We start from the raw sequence: 16,208 nt of genomic DNA, 5'->3' as shown, positions 1-16,208 counted from the left end.
TGAAGCCCACACATTCCTCAAAGTGGTTCCTCTGTGTCTATGAGACGTCTCAGGCCTAAAGAAATCCGAGAAGCACTACCACTGGACACTTGCCAGATCCCAGTCTGAAGAGGCAGAGGCTGAGACAGTGGCCTCAGTGTTTGAGGGAAGCAAACCCCTGTCAGAACAGTGGGGCAGTGAAGTGACCCTGAGACTACAAGGCAAAGCCATGAGCCTCGGCGCCAGCAGAGGCAGAGGCCAAGGGACCACAGAGTGGAGTGGCTGAGAATGGGAGAGAGACGGGAATGCGAGATGTTGCTGTCTATCAATTACTATGTCCTTAATGCATTCTGATGCTGCCTTGTGATAACTTGCTAACTTCCCTAATATGCCCCTTTAATTGTGATTCTTGTCGGTGAGTCCTGTGTGGCCACTGCAACAAATTACTGAACCCTCCATAAGAGCCTAGTGCCAGGAGAGGAACAGTCCGAGTCAGAATAGAGTGAAAAAGGATGCAGGGGAAGGCATGTTAGATCCCTGCCAGTGGCAATAGGGAAGCCAGAGGAGGCCAGAGGGCTCCTCCTTCTCCTCCTTGCCATGTATGGAGAGAGAGAGAGAGAGAGAGAGAGAGAGAGAGAGAGAGAGAGAGAGAGAGAGAGAGAGAGAGAGAGAGAGAGAGAGAGAGCGAGAGAGAGAGAGAGAGAGAGAGGCAGATAGACTGACAGCAAGGGATTGATTATAGAGTTAAGTAATTTCTGAGAGGGTCTAGTTATAATGCTAGTCTTCTATATTGTAATAGCTATAATGTATCAAGTAGTTACTCAGTTCTGTAAAGTCTGCTAAGATTTTAATTAAGGAATTTTATTTGTCATAAGAGTTCTGATGTTTATAGATCATTAAAATTAGTTAGTTTCAAAAATAGGGTAATGTGTCACAACCCCAATTTTTTAACTTTCAAGACCCACAGTCTTAATCATATTTTATGCCTTAAATGTACTAGTAAGAATAAAATCATTTGAGATATTTTCTCTGTCATGTTAAAGTAAGAAATATATCAATGCTGAGAATTCAGGGTTTGACAATAATGTGTAAGTTATTGGGGGATGTGTCTATTTTTAACAGATGAAATTATATAAATTGGAAGGGCTTGATAGTGTAATTCAATCCTTAAACAATTTTAAAATAAAAAAAGGTATGAATAAAAACAAAATGAAAGACGGAAGGAGGGAAGGAGGAAAGAAGTGGGAAGCAGGAAAAAGGACCATGTTAAAGTGCTAATGCCATTCTGAATTAACTCTAAAAGATCTGTTGAATTTTTTATTAAATGGGATAAAAAATAAAATAAATTCGACTATAGTTATTTACAATAACAACTATAAAATGAAATAAGCACCCAATTCAGTTAATATTCTACTGAGCACTTGCTATGTGAGAATGTGCTGAATAGGTAAGTTTCTGTGATTATTGATCTTCTACGTATAATGGAGAGATTGACTTCCTTTATGTTTCCAGCTCTAAATTTCTATGATTCCACACTTAACATGTTTGAGTTAGGGAAAAGGAAGTAAAAGATTGACACAAAGCACGTTAGCAAATTAATAGACGAGTGAATCCATAATTATTATCCTGACTAGCATATGCCATAATGAAGAATGACTGTCATTCTGTGCTATAGAAATTTCAATCATTTTTGCTATGCTGCACAATAAGGAGAAAAAAATATGCTACTGCCAGTTCCTACATTTACAAATCTATACAGACTAATTAGCAATTAAATAGAAATTTTAATAAATGCTATGAATCAAGCCTAATTGTATATTCTGTCAGCTAGCTGTGATGTGAGAAGTACCATTCCACACTTATTGTCTATTACTGTGAATAATTGAGAATAAAGTGGGTGTGAATTGCATAATACTTCCTGCTACTTCAAAATCAGCAAAGATATTCCAACTCTTTCTATTTGCGATGAAAGCATTAATCAATTTTTCCTTTTCATAACTATGAATATGAAACATAGTGGCTGATAAAAATATCTCTTGCTCTGTATCATGTCATGGTTAAATGAATACATTCTCTTAGAGAACAGAAATTAGTGTTCAGCTATAACATGCGTATGTCGGTGCTCCCATATTCTAGAGTGTATTCTAAAAAAAGTATAAAACACACATGATTCTAATCAAACTCAAAATTCACTATCATTGAGTCGATTCTGGCTCACAGTGATCCTCTAAGACAGGGTAGCACACCCCTGGAGTTTTCCAGAGCCACGACTCCGTAGGAGAGGCGCAAACCAGCTCTCTATTCTGCAGAACAACTGGTGTATTCTAACTGCTGGCATTGGGGTTAGTAGCTCTGCACGTCTACCACCGCCATCAGAACATCATAAGCTATGAATGTGTTGCTCATTCTCTAAGACATGGTAGTCATATTCATGAAGAACTTACCTTTAGGTAACTGACCCCATGACATCGTTACTTTTAGTGGTGGAATGATGTTCTACAAAACAGCAGCCCCATTCTCTCTAAAGTGGCAGTAAGATCCCAAGAGCCCCAAAGTAATCACTTTATAATTTTAAATGAGTACATGTTATTTACAAAATATTAAGTACAAAAGATCTAGTAACAATGTTCTACAATACATGGTTAAAGTCAATAATTTGATTTAGTAGATTAGGTGTTGACTTGGAACCATAGATAAAATTGCAAATCCTAAATTCTCTCGCACCTCTGAAACTTTGAACTAAACAGATAACCCTTCAGGTACTTAGTATTCGCTCTGGAAAAAGGAAAATAATAATTTAACCCCCAAAATGATGGTGAAGATCCATTTATATATCTTATGTAGGAGTGACCTTTATGTTGTAATATGATAATCAATACTAGCATTTTCTACCATGCAAATTAAGTTGAATTTATTTTATTTAAATAAATAATGCAACTGAGTTAGATGAGAGACAGTACATAATATTGGGCAACATTTTCCATTTTTATTGTTATTTATGTTAAAATGATTATTTTTTTAATTCCTACTATGTAAATATAAATAAATGTGTAAGTATTTAATGTTTTCCTGAAATTCTAATTATTCAAGTATAAACACCATTTGGTGACAGTAAAATTATACTTATAATAACCAGTAATTATACATTATGAATTTCTTTAAATAAGTTTGATAATTAGCTTATAAAAGAAAACCTCAGCAAATTCACAAAGAACACTTAGTTCAACTCCTTTATTAGTCTTAATTTTTTTCTTAATTTCCACACAACAGATTTCAAAGTATGAATATTTCCTTTGATGATTTTTTTTCTTTTTATTGTCAATTATTTAGACTTTATCCTAACTCTAAATAGTTAAATAACTAGTAATATGCAATTTGTCATTCCATAGTAACAAAATTTTGTAAATGTTTCCAGAACCATTGAAACTACCCTAACTATATAATAATACTTATTAAATAATACAGACTCCTCACAAGAGGCTGTGATTTAAAAAAAAAATATGCCACTACTGGGTAAGGGACAAATGAAAAAGAATCTATAGATTTGAATAATGTGGTAGTCAGCCTCCAAGATAGTTTCCCATGATCCTTCCCTTCAAGTGTTTTGCATGTCCTTCCCCCATTGTCAGAGTTTGTCTGTTTAACCAACATAGTTGGCACATACACATGTATGTGACTTCTGCATCTAAGTTATAAATTGCTGCTGTTAGTAGGGTATATATCTTGGATCCCTGGCTCTGGATGATGTCAGTTGTGTAGCTATGAGGCCATTGTAGTAGCTCATGGAGAAGTCACTAGTGGAAGGCACTGGTCATATCCAGCAACAATCAGAACAATGCTTCTGTTTGTCTGATTAAGACAAGTGGGAAGAGATCCCTTTGGTCCAGCCAGTAGTAAAATGACTGCGTTACTGCCCCACAGATGTCTGCACTCCTGAGAAAGCCTTAGCGTAACCACAGCTGAATACTTGATTAACAGAAATTGCAGAACAATAGTAGACTTTTAAGCCACAAAGTGAGACTTAAATCTGATATGCAGTATAGATAATTAATAGAATTTTAAAAGGATTTTAAATAAAAATTATTATTCATATAACATAAAATAATTAATCTATAAAAATTCAAGATTTACAGGCTGAGATTACATGTTAGTTTATTCACCAATATATTATGCATTCTGCATCGTTGTATATGCCTGTGTGAGGCTAAAGAGGGACTTATTAGAGTTAGGACTTGAGTTGGGCTGGGCTAGGATGTTCTCTTCATCAATAATTATATTTTGATATAAAGCTCTATTATGCATATATGAGTATCACTGGATTTTTTTTCTAGTCAACCCACCTTAACACAAAAGGTAATGGAATTTTTTCACAAAATCTTTGAAGATTATATATATGCACATACACATGCTCTCTATATGTGTGTCATGTATGTTATATATGCCTTATATAATGAATATTAACACACACATATGCATTTATAGTTAATTCAATGAACGTCATATCAATGTAAAGTATCTAAATTAAAAGCATTCTAAATGAGAATGACTTTAACTGTAGCAGAAGACTACACTTATTGGGAAGGATAATCAATGCAGAACAATCAAAATATAAGCACAAATCTAAATAAATAGAAATTTCTTAAACTTTAAGTATGATTTAAGAGGAAGTAAATATTGAGTACTTAATAAAACAGGAAATCTCTCAATTTACTTTACTCTGGTGAAAGATAGATGGACATCTATTCCCAATCCAAGTGACAAGACAGGAAACAAACATCAGAAAAATCAATAGAGTGATAGAGCCATTAACAATGATTGATGTGAGTTAACTTATTGTCTTCCTAAGACAAGAGGTCAGGTCGTAGAAAGAAAAGGAGGAGAAATGGAAAAGAACACATGACGAAAATCTTAACACAAAAAAGTAATTCATTATATAAAATAAGAAAAATAAATCAGTCTAATTTTATCTATATAATAGTAAAGCTTTAATTTATATTGATGCACGACTAATGACAATTTCCTTAGCAAATAAAATTGATAAAATAAATACCAACATAATAATTATGCATATATCAAAGGAAAGCAGTTACATTGTGGTAGTTGGGTTTTGGGATGAGGGTTTCTAGTTTTGTTTGAGAAGCCTGTAATGGCCTCCCTGAAACAATTGCTGGCTAAGACTCTGCTAATTATTGTCAGAACTCACCCTCCCACCTCCTGTCTTTTCTTCTAGTTGCATAGCTGTAGTCCCGTTAGAGCGGACCATAAATGACCATGGAGAAAGTTTGACTCTTGAAAAATATGCACTATGCTGCAGATGAATTATATCTATATTTCTTTAAATTATATATTATATATTCCTTTTAATTGCATATATATATTAGATATATTTTCCTTTTTCTACAGACAGAAATTTGGGAACATATAAGAAATGGATAATTAAAGTGTGAGGTAATAGTGGGAGAAGTATAAAGTATCATAAGGTCAACTTTGTTGATATGAGTGCACTATGCAGATAGTCTGCACTTTATTTTTATTTCCAGGAGTTTAAAAAGAGTCAGATAGATTGTTTGGTTAATCGGCTAAATTATGGACTAAAAGATGTCCATACTAAATGAAGCTTAATATCAGAATTACTTTGGTACACTGTAGAGGTAGTTATGCAAAGCCTTAATAAAAGGAAAAATTCAGAGTAGAATTTTTATGTGTATAAAATTTACCCACCCAATTTTAGAGAATCCAAGGACATATCTGTAACCATATAACTGTGAAAAATCAATTTGTGAGAGTTCCCCAGAACCCGTGAATGTAGAATCCCCTAACTACTCTCCTCAACATGTCAGCGAGAATGATGGTCCCTGAATTGGGAAACCTAATGCAGTGGTGATCACTGAGCCCCATTGTGGCCACGTCTTAGTGGCAGTGTTTAATCGATAAGAACATGGTGGGCTTGCTATCATAATAGACAGACGGAGGCAAAGCAGTAATCAGAGGAGTCTGATGAGGCTGGAACTAGGGTGTCATAGCTGGAACTAGGGTGTTATAGCTGATTTTCTGTTTCTGGGCTCAGACTGTGGCCATGGCACTTAGGAGAGTTAGGCATTGGGCAGCAAACTATTAAAGTTGACCATAGAACATCACCAGCTACTCTTCAGGAGAAAGATAATATCTGTCGATATCTGGTTCCATAAAGACTTATAATTTTGGAAGCTCTACTCTCTAGGTAAATAGGTAGTTGCAAAAAAAGTAAATACATCTCATACAAATCAGCAATCTAGGCATTAGTGACCTAAATTGACTGGTACTGGCTATTTTGAATCAGGAAACCATATGGTTTACTATACTAGGAATAAAACAATCAAAAGAAAAGGCTTTGCATTCATCTTCAAAAAGAATATTTCAAAATCTTTCTTGCAACAAATTGCTGCCTCTGATATGATTAGCACACACTTGCCAAAGCAAGTGATGAAAAAGTTGAAAAATTCTACCAATTCTTTAGTTGGAAGTGGAGTAAGTAAAATCAAGATTATTTGTGATTGGAATGCAAAAGTTGGAAACAAAGAGGAAATGGCAGTAATTGGAAAATATGGATTTGGTGATAAGGAATGAAGCAAAAGGTTTCATGATAGAGTTTGCAAGCCCAATGTCATTTTATCACAAGTAACTTTTTTCAGCAACACAGATGGTGAGTATGTATGTGTACTTCTCCAGATGGAGTACATACAAAATCGATTTGACGACTCCTGTAGAAGCTCTGAGGAGCAGCTCAATATCAGCAACTAAAAAAGAACGAGTCAACCATTTCAGGAGGCAGCAAATGATCGAGAATCTATGGTATTGAATTACAAAATCCAACCGGCATTGAAAACATTAGTCACAAACAAGGATCCAGGAGTTGATGTAATACCAATTGAAATGTTTCAGCCAGCGGATAAAGGACTGGCAGCTCACCCCTCTATGTCAGGGAATTTGGAAGTCAACAACTTGATCAACTCACTGAAAGAGATACATATCTGTACCCATTCCAAAGAAAACAGGCCCAAAACGAACACTCAATTTAGAAAATAGTATTATTTATATTCCATGCAAGGAGCATTGTTTTGAACATAATTCATCAGCCATTGTAGCAGTACATTTACAGGCAGCTGTCAAAGGTTCAGGCCAGATTATAAAGAGGACATGGAAGATGGGATAACATTGCTGAATACCAGAAAATATTTACTTGTTTCTTTGTATCTATGGACTGCGGAAAGGGATTCGACTATGGAGATCCTAACCAAACTATGGATAGCCTTATGAAAAATGGGAATTTCTGCTTCATTCATTTTGTTCATGCGGATCATGTACATGGACCAAGAGGCAATTGTACAAATGGAAAACAAAAGCATATTACATTGTTTAAACCAGAAAAAGAATACAGATTAGACTTGTATCCACTCACCACACTTATGCAATCTGTACGCTGAGATAATCATCAGAGAAGCTGGGTTTTACAAAGAAGAATTTGGCATAGGATTGGAAGAAGACTTATTAATAGCCTTAAATATGTAGATGACACAGCTTCGACTGCTGAAAGTGAGAGGACTTGAAGCATTTGCTGATAAACAGCAAGAAGTTCAGCCTTCAATATGGATTACAACTCAATGTAAAGAAACCAAAAGCCCTATACCTGGAACATTAGGTGATAACATGACGAGTGGGGAAAGATTGAAGTTATGAAGGGCATCGCCTTGCTTGCATCCACAATGAATGCTCATGGAAGCAGACATCAAGAGGGAAAACAGCACAGTGTATTATGTAAATATGCTGCATGAGACCTCTTTAATATATTGAAAATCAATTCATGTTATTATGAAGATTAAGTATGCGTGAACCAAGTCATGGTAATTTCAAGTACTTCATATGCCTGTGTGTCTAGGAGAGAGCAGTCCCTGGAGAAGGACATCATGCTTGGTAAAACAGAGGGGAAGCAAAAAAGGGGAAGATCCTTGAAGAGATGGATTGATACATCGGCTGCAACCATGAGCTTACGTAAAGGAACAATTGTGAGGCTGGGGCAGGGCCAGGCAGTGCTTTGTTCTGTTTCACATTGGGTTGTTATGGGTCAGAAGTAACTCGGTGGCACCTCAAAACAACAACAACATATGCATGTGAATGTTGGACTTCGAATATGGAAGACTGAAGAAAATTTGATGCATTTGAAATATAGTGTTGGCATAGAATCTTGAAAGTATCATAGACTGCCAATAGAACAAACTGATATGGCTCAAAAGAAGCAGAGCCAGGATGTTTCCTAAAGGCAAGGATGGTGAGACTCATCACCAATACCCTGGATATGTTAGCAGGAGACATCAGTCTCTGGAAATGGCCAGCAAGCTTGGTAAAGCGGAGGACCAGTAAAAGAGAGGGAGGTTCTAGAAGAGACAGCTTGACACAGTGGCTGCAAAAGTGGGTATAAATGAAAAAATAATTGTGCAGATGTGCAGGAGCCGGTAGTGCTTTGTTCTGTTGTGCGTAAAGTTGCCAGTGGTTGGAACTGACTCAACAGCACTGACCAACAACAACAAACAGCTTTTGGCTTGCTACTAGACCTTCCTAGGGTCTGACAGCTACACCGTTAACAGACTACTCAGTTCCCTATGTGACTATGAGACCAGGATAAACTGGAAAAAGATCGAAATTGTCAAGAATTTAATTTTACTTCAATTCAAAATCAAAGCCCCCTCCCCCCCATATACACAACAGGCAGGGAATCAAATGACTCCCTTATTGAGCAAATCCCCTTCAAAAGACTTCTTTACAGTGTTAAAAACCAATGATATCATTTTGTGGACTAAGATACGCTTGACCCAACTCATGGTATTTTTAATCATGTTTTATCTATATGTCAGATACAAAGCATAAGGAAGACCAGAAGAGAAAGGATGCATTTTGCTTACAGTGTTGAGGAATAATGAAAGTACCATGAACCAGCAAAACAAACATATCTTCCTTTGAAGAAGTACAGCCAGAATGCTCCTTAGAAGCAAGGATGGAAAGATTGCTTAAGTATTTTGATCATGTTACCAAGAAACACCAGTCTTCGTACAATAGAATCACGTTGGAAAAGAGAAACCCCTCTAGGAGGTGGATAGACACAGTGTCTGGATCAGGGGCTCAAGCATAAAAACTCTTGTGTGGATGGTGACAGGCTGTTCAACAATCTAGTGTTATCTAGTGTTGCTATAATCCAAAGAGACTCAATGGCACCTAAATATAGCACATTGTTTTAAAAAATAGTAATATCTACATTGAAATTAACAATTTAAAAAAAACTATGTCATACGAGATAATGCCAGTCTATTTATTCATTGTGTTAATCAAGCACATAACACATGGACCCTCATTGAAGAGGGAAAGACGTACAATTACACAAAGCAAGACAGAACAAAAATCAGACCCACTAAACCCATTGAGATTGGAGAGCTCCCTAAGGTTATTTCCTGAAAAACGCTTCAATACTTAAACTGAAATAAACCCTTAGGTCACCTTGCAATTAAATATCATAGTAGCTCCAAAAATAATATTTTCTTCAAAGCATAGCTTCTTTGAAAAGAAAATTACCCAAATGAAATCAAATGGATAGCAATTAAAAGAAACATGAAAATACAAAGGGCCAGGGAAACTAGACTAAATAAAATGTAATAACCAGGACAGGAGTGATGAGAGTCATGTTCAGACCTTGTGAAGAGTGGAATCAATACCAGAGAACATTTTTTGAACATGTATAGACGTAATTAACCTTGGTTAGGGAAAGTGGTGTATGATTAAACATATTCGAGTAAGCAAAAACATCAAGATATCTGAATCCCACATGAACACACACCAAATAACTTTATCAGAGAAATATTTCCACAATGAAGTAGGCAAGATGATTCCTTGTATGGATACCGGTCAGCATTTATCATCAGCTACTCTTGCTGTTGCCCAGTATCCAAAAACAAGTCGACCATGGTGGCAGAGATGGAAGTTAACATTGACTCAGCACTTACTACTTCCACACATAACAACCTGAAATGGCTACAGCCAATCATTGTTGATACTGAAACTAGTAGTAAGAAAGACCAACAGTATAGTTTCTAATGTAGTGCTGGATAATAAGCTCCTCATGCTGGAAGGCACTTAAAATATTATCGGGGGAAATACCTTCTTAAGATAAGTGTCAACTTTAATTATAAAGAGAGAGAAAAGTTCCTGGAATTTCTTCTGCTGAGCAAGCACAATGCAAAATGAGAAGAAACAGTAGCAAATACCTATTTATAATAAAAATGAGGAATGTAAATATGAAAGTTAGAAGTCATTAAAAAGGAAATGGAATGAATATCCTAGACATCAGTGCATGAAAACAGGCAGGTATTGACCATACTGCGTGTTACAGTCAAATGTTTACCATGTAGGGTATATGGTTTCAGCCTCAAGAAGGAGAGTAACTCCCTTTATGTAAGAACACAGAGACATTGAAACACTGAGCAAGAGCCAATCGGATTTTATTTGCACTGGGGGTGGGTGGGACAACCATACTACTCCCTACTGGGACCTGCAAGACATGAACATTTCATCTGGAGAGATTCGAGTGCAGATGGGCGGGGAGCAAAGATGCATGAGTTTGTTTCTACTTGGGTGCCGTCTCTTAAACAGGTAGTACGGTCATGTAATGTGCCCCAATTCTGAAACTCAAATGGAACTTCATCTATTGCTTGTGAATGGGTAAGTCACTTATACAATCACTTTAGTAGACATTTTGGAAGTTGTTATACATTTAGCATTAAACCAAACCAGACACACAAAAGTAGTTGCTGTCCAGTTGTTTTCTCTTATACCACGAACTAGCGTGTCAAAGCACAATTTCACGCCAAAATATTTTAGATGCCTGTCAGCTTTTGGGGAAAAGTCAACAAGTCTTTCTTCTAAGGTGTCTCTGGGGGGCTTCTGATAATTAAATCTTTCGTTAGTAATGGAACACTAAACCAAGAAGACATAGATATTTTCTTGCATAATATGCAATAGAAGTGTATGTAAATGATACTATTGTATTGTACTGTCCAGTTGGCTCCAACTAATAGGGCTCTTAACTACAATAGAAAAAAATACAGTCTAGGCCTGTGCCACCAACACTGTTATGATCGAGCCCCTGCTTAAGATCATCCAACAAGAGTAGAAGAACTACAGTGACAGGGAGCTGCCTGATATTCAGGCCTGATTCATAAAAGGACAAGGATAACATTGCTGATGCCAGAGGTATCTTGACTCAAAGAAGAGCATACCAGAAAGATGTGTGCTGCTGTTTCATCAGCTGTGCAAAGGTATTTGACTGTGTGCACCATAGTAAGCTGTAGATAATCCTGGGAAGACTAGGAATCCCAGAACACATCATTGTGCTCATTCAGAACTTGTGCAGTTGTGCAACCAGAAGAACAAGGGAAGAGTGCATGGTTTAAAATCAGGAAGGATGTGCACTAGGGTTGCATCTTCTCACCACACCTGCTCAGTCTTTATTGTGAGTAAATAATCAGATAAACTGGATTGAAAGCAGCAGAGAATATATCAAAGGAAATATTGCATTAGGTAAGTGTGCTGCACAAGGCCTCTTTAGAGTAATGAAGAACAGTGATGTTACTTTGAGAACTATAGTGCGCCTGACCCAAGCCATGGTGTTCTCCATTGCATCATATGCATGCGAAGGTCAGATATTTAATCAGGAATACAGTAGCGGAATGGATGCATTAGAATTGTGAGCCTGGAAAAGAATAATCAAAGCATCATGGACTGCTAAAACAACAAGCCAATCCACATTGGAAGAAGTAAAGTCCAGAGTGCTCCTTAGAGGCAAGGATGGCAAGATTTTGCATTAAATACTTTGAGCATATTGTCCAGGGATACCAGTCCCTGGGGAAAGACGTTGTGTTTGGTAAATTGAAAGGGAGGCGTAACAAAGAGGATGGCCCTGAGTGAAATGGATTGACACAGTGGCTGCACCAATGGGCTCAGGCATGGAGACAATTGTGAGGATGGCACAGACCCACGTGTGCCGTGTTTCATTCTGTTGTGCAAAGGTTGCTATGGTTCAGAGCCGACTCAGGCACCTGAGAACAACAGGACGATCAAGAGCCAGTTTCAGAAGCTCTTCTTGCATCCACTTTGATATTTCCTTACTTTCTAGGGTTTTTAAAAGCCCTTGACTTTCAGTTCATCAGGTCTTCCATCATTAGTGTTCAGTGAGCCAAATCTATGCTTGAGATGTTTCAAAAGTCAGACAGAATACACCCAAGATCATATTCTGACCCTTATTGATTTATTTTAACACAACCCTGACCAATCACAAGCTTGCATATCTCCAGAGGTTGCTGAGTAGTTACAAATTAACTCATGTTTGAAATTATTTTTATTATGTAATCTGTAAGCCTGAAAGCAATATAGGTTTCAATAGCATCTACCTACATGGGATCGTTTAACTTGAAGTGGTTCATCAGCCGAGTGTTAAATTTCTTTAACTTCAACTTCATAGTCGTCATCATCATCATCATCATCATCATCATCATCATCATCATCATCATCATCATCACCATTGCCATCCAATTGATTGTGGATCTATAGGACAGATTAGAAATACCCCTGTGGATTTAATGTTTCTGGGATTAGAAAGCCTCATCTTTCTCCAATGGAGTGGCTTGTGGTTTCAAACTGCTGGCCTTGTGCATTTCAGCCCAAGGAGTCGCCCACAATGCCTTTAGGGTCATTCCATTTACCTATGAGCAATTAATCACGTTTCCACTGTCAACCCCTGTCCTTTCTTTTTAAAATCATTTTATGGCGGCTCATATAGCTCCTATCACATCCATCCATCCATCCATCCATCCATCCATCCATCCATCCATCCATCCATCCATCCATCCATTGTGTCAAGCACATTTGTACAGAAGTTGCCATCATCATTTTCAAAACATATTCTTTCTACTTGAGCCCTTATATCAGTTCATTTCCCGCTCACCCACCTTCCCTCTCTCATGATATTTTTCATGTCTTACACCAACCACTGTATTCATTCACCCACATTTCTTTTGTCTGTCCCCCTGGGAGAGGCTTATATGTAGATCATTATGATCGGATCCCCTTTTCTCTACTCACCTTCCCCTTCTCCTGGAATTGCTACTCTCATTATTGATCCTGAGAGGTCTATCTGTTCTGGATTTCCTGTGTTGCAAACTCTTACCTGTACCAGTGTATATGCTCTGATCTAGCTGGATTTATAAGGTAGAATTGGGGTCATAATAAGAGGGGAGAGTGGAGGAAGCATTAAAGAATTATAGGAAAGTTGTATATTTGTTGGTGCTATACTGTACCCTGAATGGCTTGTCTTGTTGGCTTGTGCCAACAAATCCAGTGACAAGGGAAGAATAAAAGATCTATAATTGATAGTGAGGAGGGCATACCTGGTAGGGCTTGATCAAGGGCAATGTAGCCAAGAGGAATTACTGAAACCTGAATGAAGGCCAAACATGATAGTGGGACAAGAGAAAAGTAAACAAAAATAGAGGAAAGAACTAGGAGGCAAAGGACATTCTAGAGGTCTAAATACTAAGGCATGTACTTATGTAAATATATTTATATATCACAATAGGGAAATAGATCTTTGTACATATATTTATTTGTGAAGTATTAAGTATTAAGGCAGCCTCCACTCTAGTACTCCCTCAACACAAGAACACTTTGTTCTAATAACTTGGCATTCTGTGATGCTCACCTTCCCTGACATGATTGCTGATGACAAAACGGGTGCATAAGCAAATGTGGTGAAGAAAGCTGATGGTGTCCAGCTATCAAAAGGCATCTGGGGTCTTAAAGGTTTGAAGATAAACAAGCTGCCATTTTTCTGAGAAGCAAAAAAACCCACATGGAAGAAGCACACCCAGTCTGCATGATCATGAGGTGTCAAAAGGATCAGGTATCAGACATCAAAAACCCAAAATGAAAAACCATATTAATGTGAATGAAGGGACAGGCAGAGTGGAGACCATGGTTCATCTGTAGACCTGGCCTTATTTTGACTAGTGATAGTGAGTTTCTGCATGGTCTCTTCCAACATATTTAGTAAATTATATTACGTGTGCTTCCTCTGAAGTAATCGATAAATACAATTGTGGTTTAATAATGTTGATCTTACAAAATTCTATCATGAGATCTCCACCTTTATTTCTCTCACTACAGTCATATTTTCTAATTCCTGTTCCTTCCTCTTTGTTTTTAACTTATGCATTCCAGTGTCCAATAATTATTGATGCATTTTGATCACATGTTTGATGAATTTCAGACTCAAAATATTGGTATAATTGCTCAGTTTATCACCACACTTTGTGGTTGGTGTGTACTTTTGAGCAACAGTTGTTTATCCTATCATAGACAACATTGTACTTAAAGAAAGAGCTTGAAATGTCTTCTTTGATGATAGATGTGACTCCATTCCTCTTGAACTTATTCCCAGCATAGAAACTACATGGCCAATATTCATTCATTTCAGTACATTCATTTCAGTACATTCACAGCCAGGATATTGATCTTTATGGGTTCCATTTCATTTTTGGAGACCTCCAATTTTCCTAGACTTCCTTCGTGCATTCCAAGTTCCAATTTATAAAAGATGCTTACAGGCATTTCTCCTTATTTTGAGTCATGCCTCATCAGCAATGAAGGTCCCCAAAGCTTTATGCCATCTGTTTTTGTTTGTTGACTCTAGTGTGAGAATGCAGCTCTTCCTCAGGCATAATTTGAGTGTTTCTGACCTGAGGGCTCACTTCCTGCACTTTATCTGTCAATGTCCTCTGCTCTTCCTGATGTTTTCAGTATGACAATGATCTGCTACTGTTCTAAGGTTCTTAAAGGTTAAACCCCCTGAAGTGGACACCTTCATCCTCCTTCATAGTAAATTGTTATTCTGAAATCTCTGTTGACAATTGTTAACCTTGGGGGACCCTGTTAGTATTTAACATACTAGTGATAGGGCTCAGGAGGCCACATTCCTGTTCCTGGTCTAGGCCCTGGTGACCCTCCCTGAGTTGCTGGTACTTCTGGTTGAGCTTCTGACCATGATCTCTGGTTACTACATTAACATGGACCTGCATCCAAGGAGTGCTTCTTCCAGCGATTCACCTTGAGCACCAAAATGGGCCTTATCTTTGAGGTGACTTAGGGCACCTTCCTGGATGTTGATTTGGGGATCACAGGGCCTAATAATAAAGGGATCTACAGAGGAAACAGAGATTCCAGTGGGAAATACACATTTGATGCTCACAAGGATGGAACAAACAAGTTTTGTTTAGCAATAGGATGTCCACCATGACTCCAAAGAGGGTGACAGTCACCAAGGATAGGGAGGAGGCCCTGAAAGGAAAAGACACGAAAACAGAAGGTAGAAGAAATAATTAATGAGCTCTCAGTGGTGATGACAGCTGCGAGGCAAGAGCAGGAATGCATGGAGGTCTGATAGAGCATGCACGGAGCAATCAACAGCACAAACAGCAGAGTGCTCCTGTGGCCCTTCTTTGAAGCACTCCTTCTGGTGGGCATGACATTGGGGCAGATCTATTACCTGAAGAGATTTTCTGAAGTCCAGAAGTTTGTTTAGAAAGAGCCCTTATTTCCCCCTGGTGATCCTAAACTCATAACTCACTGTTGACTAAAATCCTTGGTCACATTAATATCGTTAGTCTCTATGATTTTTTCTGCATTTTCCATTTCACAACTCATGTTTCTTTGTGCTTTATAGATACGAGGAGGGGGCAGCACCTTTTTTAGGAAGTTGGCATTTGGTTGGCATTGCTTATTTGAATTCTGCCTCCATTATCCAAGCCCTTGTAGAACTCCAGCACTAGAAGTGAAATGTGGCTGTAGTGTCCTTGTTCGGTCTTCTTTTGTTTTGTGGAGAATCTGTGGCCAAGACTGAGAAATGACTGCACTCAGGGTCCCACATCCTGCAGTTCAGGACAGTTCCGGTGGCGTTTGTTGAGCACATGAAGAAACAATCTTCTGAATCTTGACAGTTGCTTCCTAGCTGTCACTCAGCTCTCTGACTTAGCAGCCCATCTTGTCCCCATGATTGGGCACTTTTAAATATGGTGTGTACCTTTTTATGTTTTTAAATATGACTTGTCCTAACATATATTTTCCCCTGTCCCTCCACCCCTTATGCCCTTTTTTTT

At 37.8% G+C, this 16,208-nt stretch overlaps 1 pseudogene; it reads left to right on the top strand.

Annotated features, from left to right (window-relative positions):
- Positions 1-8,281: 8,281 nt before the first annotated feature.
- On the top strand, positions 8,282-15,634 carry LOC142440612 (transmembrane emp24 domain-containing protein 2 pseudogene; annotated as a pseudogene).
- Positions 15,635-16,208: the final 574 nt, after the last annotated feature.

Source organism: Tenrec ecaudatus, chromosome 2 (genome assembly GCF_050624435.1).
Source record: "Tenrec ecaudatus isolate mTenEca1 chromosome 2, mTenEca1.hap1, whole genome shotgun sequence".
NCBI classification, from domain to species: domain Eukaryota; kingdom Metazoa; phylum Chordata; class Mammalia; order Afrosoricida; family Tenrecidae; genus Tenrec; species Tenrec ecaudatus.
This window is presented reverse-complemented; position numbering and strand designations above follow the sequence as displayed.